Here is a 7,407-nt window from a genome sequence, read left to right as displayed (position 1 = left end):
GGCAGAGAGAGAAGGAGACACAGAACCAGAAGCAGGCTCCAGGCTCTGAGCTAGCTGTCAGCACAGAGCCTGACGCAGGGCTTAAACCCACGAATGCGAGATCATGACCTGAGCTGAAGTCGGAGGCTTAACCGACTGAGCCACCAGGCGCCCCAACACAGTCTTTCTAAATGGTGTTGTGTTGTACATATTATTCTGCAACTTGCTTTTTGCTCAACTTGAAGCTCTACTTCATTCATTTCCAATAGTTGCACAATGTTCCATGGTTTGGATATCCTATCCTTTATCTGACCACTTCACCTATTGATGGTTATGTTATTTAGGGTGTATTTAGTTATCTGCCATTTCAGACAATGCTGCAGTGAAAAACTTTGTGCATACCTCTATTTGCATATATCTAAGCATTATTTCTCCAAGGAAGTGATTGAAAAATAGTATTTCTGGTTTGAAAGGAATATGCACTTAATTTTTTCTTGGTAGTCTAGTAGCCTTCCAAACAGCTTTAAAAATTTTTTTTAATGTTTATTATATTTTTGAGAAAAAGAGACAGTCTGAGCAAGGGAAGGACAGAGAGAGAGAGGGACCGAGGCATAGAATCTGAAACAGACCACAGGCTGTGAGCTGTCAGCATGAAGCCTGATGTGGGGCTTGAACCCGCAAACCCTGAGACCATGACCTGAGCCGAAGTCGGATGCTTAATCAACTGAGCCACCCAGGCACCTCTCAAACACCTTTATCAATTTACACTTCCAATAAGAAGATGAAAAGATGCCAAGCCTTGCTAATAATCAGGAAACTGCAAATTAAAATAACAATGGGACACCATTTTTACCATCTTGAGTTCACAAATTGGAAAAGATAATACAAAGTATGAAGGAGGATAGAGACATGTATGTAGCCTCTCATAAAGGTTCTTTTTACAACCAGCATCTACACATTAGGGAAAGGTCTTCAGAGGCTTATGAAAAGTGATTACACAGACTCTTGCGATAAATAAACAAAGGATATTTCTGTTACAAGATGATTGATTTTTATATGTGCTAACAGTAGCCCTGCTGTTAACTCACATTCACCCAGAACATTTTTATCAGTTAGTATTGTTTTGTAATCACTAATTCCTTAATTTACTAAGTAGATTAAGAAGTTCTCCATTTTAAGAACCACATTTTAGGTTACAGATTCTACAGCAACCTCTCAGAAGTTACTTCAGCTGTCCTCTGCCTCAGAGATAGTGTGAGGTGCTATTTTAGATGAGGAAATTCAGGCTCAGAGAAGATTTCCCAAGGTCACACAGCCCAAGTAGAAGCCTAAGTAGAAGGGCTAGAGTCTTCTAACTCCTAGGTCCATCAGCTTCCCACTTACTCAATTGCTTTTGATATATTTTTTTAAAGTTTATTTATTTTTGAGCAAGAGGGGGGCAGAGAGGAGGAAGGACAGAGAGAGAAAGGAAGACAGAGAATCCCAAGTAGGTTCCTGCTGTCAGTATAGAGCCTGATTACGGGGCTCAAACTCACCAACCATGAGATCATGAACTGAGACGAAATCAAGAGTCAGATGTTTAACCAACTGAGCCACCCAGACACCCCTGCTGATTGCTTTTTTTTCTCCATAATATTTTATTGTCAAATTGTTTTCCATACAACACCCAGTGCTCTTCTCCTTAAGTGCCCTCCACCATCACCACCACCTCTTTTCCCCCCTCCCCCTTCCCCCTCAACCCTCAGTTCATTCTCAGCATTCAGTAGTCTCTCAAGTTTTGCATCCCTCTCTCTCCCCAACTCGATTGCTTTTAAAACAAAGGACAGTGAAAGTCCTCCCTGCTTTTTCTTTGGAGTTCAAGTCATCCAAAAGAACCACAGGGGGCAGCCTAGTGCAGTGAAAGATAACTGCACGCTGGAAGCCTAAGAACTGTGTTCCTGGCTGTGTTCCTCCCAGCTGTGTGACCTTAGGCAGGTCATTTAGCCTCACTGGGCTTCCATTGCCTCTTTAGAAAAATAGACGTGATGCTCACTTACTAGCACCTTTAGCAGAGAGGACACCATTGCAGTTCCTCCTAGTTGTGAGATTTTATTTAAACCAAACTTAGAAAAGTGTTCCTTCTTGGCTCATATATTTTGTAAAATACCATTTTCTGCAATGGATTTTTTTTTCTCCACAAATATGAACCCACAAAGAAAAACTTACCCCACAATGCCTTCTTTGACTGGTCTGAAAATGTTCTCTTATCTCTCTTTCTTTCTCTTTCCTTCTTTCTCTCTTTCTCTTTTTCTTTCAGTTAGCATTATTAAGTTAAACCCCTTGCTGAAGGCAAGGGAAATCCCCAAGGGACAACAGCAAATGGTTCAGGTAGCTGGCTGCATCTAAAAAGATGTTTTCTGCCTGGATCTCTTACTATTTGGTAGGACTCCAATTCCACCTACATTTTTTGTTGCCTACTATTACAGATTTTTAAAGTGACTTACTTTCCTATCCTATTTCCAATAGTGCGAAAGTTTTAACCAGAGTTGTTCTTTATGGTTCCAACTTCCATAAACCAAAGATTTTAAGAGCTGGAATGAGTCTTAAGAGATCAATTGATTCTGTCCTCTGTCTTTGAACAGATAACATATTTTCCCTTTTAACAAAAAAAGCAGGCGATACCAGAAAGCCTGTGACTTATTCAAGGTTTCACACAACTGCCAAGTGTCCTCCTCCAGTACTTATTCCATTTTTACTGCATGACAATTTACTGGTGATCCTGGCTCTTCCAGAAAATCACAATGAAAGTCAAAATGAGTAAACCATATGATCACTGGTTGTTTTCGTTTTATCACACATCACGAATTCTTATAGTTCTAACCATATTTTGATGCATTATTTATGAGAGCCATCTGGCCACAGGTTTGCAGAGAAAACTCTGGGATTTTAAAAGTATGCTTCATTCTTCCAGGAAACACAGTGTATAGCTCGGATCTATCTTTTACCTGTTCATCAGTGATGCGTGGTACAACCAGAATTATTAATTACAGTCTTGGTTTTTTTAATTTGAGGTATAACTTACACACAGTCAAGTACACACATCTTAACTATAAACCTCAAAAACATTTTTACTTGTGCATATAAAATGTCACCATAACCCAAATCAAGAGATAGAGCACTGCCAGTACATCTAAACATACTTTGTGCCCTGCACTAGCTACCCTCCTCCAAGGTAACCACGATTTTAACCTCTATCACCAGAAATTAGTTTTAAAGTTCAAAAATTCTGTTTTTGAACTTCATATTAATGGAATCAGTCATATAGACTGTTTTGTGTCTGCTTTCTTTCATTCAACATTATATCTCTGAGATTGTTAACTACATTCTAAAATTGCAATTCACTTTCTGGCTCAAGTCCTCAGGGAATGTCTCAAAACTGGGTACAGAATATGCCCGCTGTACACAGGTATGTGTAATCTAAAAAAAAAAAAAAGGCAGCGGAGAAAAGGACTTTTTAAACTTTTTTTTTTTAATGTTTTATTTATTTTGATACAAAGAGAGACAGAGCATGAGAGGGGGAGGGGCAGAGAGAGAAGGAAACACAGAACCGGAAGCAGGCTCCAGGCTCCGAGCTAGCTGATAGCACAGAGCCTGATGTGGGGCTCGAACCCACAAACGTGAGATCTGACCCGAGCCGAAGCCGGAGGCTCAACCGACTGAGCCACCCAGGCGCCCCGAAAAGGACTTTTTAAATGACTAGAATAGAATAATCTATACTGCCCTTGTAACTTCCTATTCTTACACCATCCATTTTCCTCTTCCTCTCTGGTTTTAAACAGGCTCTGATCCACCCTAGTATTCTCTTTTCTTGTCCCCATAAGGGATACTTATCTATATCCAGCATTCCTCATCAGTGTCCCACGATCCATTGGTCTAAAAGCTGGAAATGGACTCAAACTATCATCTGACACAGACCTCTCCCATTGACAAGAAAAGCATTATTATGCCCTATTTTCAGATACAGCAGATATTACTGAGCACATACAGTCTTTGATGTATTTTCCTAGGTATAATGGGGGGGAGGGATTACAAAAATATAGCAGGCGTGAGCCTTACCCTTATGACCTCCCAACCTTGCAGAGAAGCAAGGAAGTACAGATATCTATATTTTTAAAAATCATAAATCATTTATAGCTATAAGACATTAAACAACACCATTGAGTTTAAAGGAAAAAAGTGTTGTGTGAGATGGGGGAAAGGTAACTTCTAGCTGGGATGGTATCAAGTAATCTGGGGACGCCTGGGTGGCTCAGTCTATTAAGCATCTCACTTTGGCTCACTCAGGGCATGATCTTGCAGTTTGTGGGTTCAAGCCCCATGTTGGGCTCTGTGCTGACAGTTTGGAGCCTGGGGCCTGCATTGGATTCTGTGTCTCCCCCTCTCTCTCTGCCCTTCCTCCACTTGTGTGTGTGTGCTCTCTCTCTCTCTCTCTCTCTCTGTCTCTCTCAAAAATAAATAAACTTAAAAAAAAAGAAGTAGGATGCCATGGCTAGGTCGGCTTAGTCGTGCAGTGATGAAGGAAGGCGTTTTAGATAGATAACTATAATGATTGGGAAATCATCAGCGTGTACAGGGAGCAGCAATGTAGGTTCACCCAAGACTAGAGCAAGTGATGAAGAAACTTGGGGCCCAAGGTGGCTGAGGATTACCCAAGGCCATAGCACTTAGGAGAACTAGAATGGGGATCGAATCCCAGGAATCTTCCCTCCGTAACGTTCTTTCCATAACTGGATCAAGTCAACATTTTAGCTACTGCACACTTTCCTCAGAACAGCCCATTATAAATTGTTCATTAATTAATTGGTTCAACAAACACTTACTGAATATCTATTACATGCCAGGCACAAGTGGATACTGTCATCTCCAAGGTTGTTTGGTATGTGCTAAAAAAATATTTTCCAAGTAGAGAAGTAGGGCTAATATTGGGCTAAGACGGATTCCCTTTCTCTTTAATTGCTAGAACTTTTTGAGTTATACTTCAGAGAAAATACTATAAATAACAGAGATAACAAAATAAACCACAGAAAATTATCTCTGCACCATGTTTTCTAGATGATATCCATACATTGACTCTTAGCATTGACTGCACATGTGGCTTTTCCATAACTACTTTTACATGTGTTTGAGCCAGGGGTATTACAGGAGAATCTGAAACCTTCCATTCTTGAATGAAAGCTTAAAAACATTCCTAATATTCTAGTACAACAAGACTCACTTCCTTTTAGCTTATCAACCACCGAAAGACATTTCCCCTTTGTACTTGTTATGTTTAATGTAACTATAGAGATACAACACTTTCTTTGTGGCAAACACACATGATTCTGGCTTAATGTACTCATTTTCTGAGAAACATTAAAAAAATGTGGTTACTCTTAAATCTATGAGGTACTTTGGTATTTCAGTGTTAACCTAGTACTTACATCAGTAAAACTCATGAGAAAATATAGTTAAGAATTAGGGACTATGGATTCTTTCTAATTCCATTAAACAAATTAAAGCACTGCTACCAGAAAAAAAGGTAATTATTATTTGAACAAATTAGGCTATTGGATATTTTTATAAATTATAGGGTATATAAAGTTGAGTTTTTAGAGTTCTATTTCTGGGTATATGACAGGCTAAACATTCAGACTGCCCTTCCTGCTGAAAACATTTAAGTTTTTTAAAAGTCCTAAACTTTGGGTCTCCTGGGTGGCTCAGTCGGTTAGTGTCTGACTCTTGATTTTGGGTCAGGTCATGATCTCACAGTTTGTAGGATCAAGACCCATGTGGGGATTCTCTCTCTCCCTTTCTCCCTGCCCCTCCCTGCTTGCACGCTCTCTCTCTCTCTCTCTCTCTCTCTCTCAAAATACATAAACTTAAAAAAAAACACAACTAAACTCTTTTCTTTTAATGTTTACTTATATATTTTGAGGGGGGGAGGGAGAGAGAGAGAATCCTAAGCAAGTTCCCTTGAAGCATGAACTATAAAGCAAGTAATTGTTGGCTCAAAGGGAAGTGAAGTAGGAACCCAGGCAGGTAATTGACAACATTGTCAATTACAAGGTACATAACACCAGGAGGCACCATTTATATTCTATCCACCTAAATGTTGTCTCTGGAATTGCTCAATTCTATGACCGTGAAGTTGTTTGTGCCCGAAGTTGTATTTGATAAAGCTGGTGAACTTCAGCTGTGGTTTGAGTAGGGTAAGCTGGGATGGAAAATAAAGCCTAAGGCTGGGAGGATCCTATTAGTAAGTCATCCTACAATAAAATAATCCTATAATAAAGCTTGGACCCTTAAGGTGGTGATGAAAAACGTATATACCCATTCATCCTCAGATGACTGCAAGGAAAATTCCTGTGGTATACTAAACAGAACTGAGGACCAAAAAAATCCTGTTCCTGAATGACTGTAACCACATGATAATCTACAGTCAAGATAGATCCAAAAGTTCTCAATCCATTATAAGTTCAGTAGAGCCCATGTGCATGGAAGAAACAAATACAAATCTTTTCTGAGGAGATATATCTTAGTAATCCATAAATTATTCTGTAAGGAAAATGAACAGCTTACAGTAACAAATATTAAGCACCCCCAAAAAATAAGTTATATGGGTGAGAACCAGCAGAAATAATATCCAATAGAATCAACATAAAATTCCCACAAAAACTTCAGATTATCAGACATAGAAAGTGAATAAAGAGATTAAAGAAATAAAATACAAAATGAAAAATACCTATCTAAATAAGAAACCATAGAAAATAGCCAAGGAGATTAAAAAACAACTTCCATAAGTGAAAAACACAGTACATAGCTACACAGTAACTGAAATCAATAACACAATGGACAGGTTTAACAGCAATTACATATAAGTGAAGAGAAAATTAATGAATGGAAAGGTATGACACAGAAATTATCTAGCATACACTAAAAAGAGACAAGGAAAAAAGCAAACAGTGCAGTTAATAGATATGGAGAATAAAGTAAGATATTCTTTAAATATATTAATTTGATTAGAGTTCTGGAAAGAGAGGAACAAGAAAATGGCACAGACGCAATATTTAAAAAAAATTTCTAGGACCAATCTGTTTCAAAACACGGATTTAAGGGGGCACCTGGGTGGCTCAGTTGATTGAGCATTCAACTTGATTTCAGCTCAGATATTGATCCCAGGGTTGTGAGATCTAGCCCTGTATCAGGCTCTGTGCTGAGCATGCATATGCTTAAGATGCTCTCTCTCTCTCCCTCTGCCTCTCTCCCTTGCTCATGCACACTCTCTCTCTCTTTCTCTCTCTCTCTCTCTCTCTCTCTCTCTCTCTCTATATATATATATATATATATATATATATATATAAATAAATAAAACAACAACCCTAAAGGGGCACGTGGCACCTGGGTGGCTCA

The sequence above is a fragment of the Suricata suricatta genome, chromosome 9, assembly GCF_006229205.1.
Source record: "Suricata suricatta isolate VVHF042 chromosome 9, meerkat_22Aug2017_6uvM2_HiC, whole genome shotgun sequence".
In the NCBI taxonomy this organism is placed as follows: Eukaryota; Metazoa; Chordata; class Mammalia; order Carnivora; family Herpestidae; genus Suricata; species Suricata suricatta.
This window is presented reverse-complemented; position numbering follows the sequence as displayed.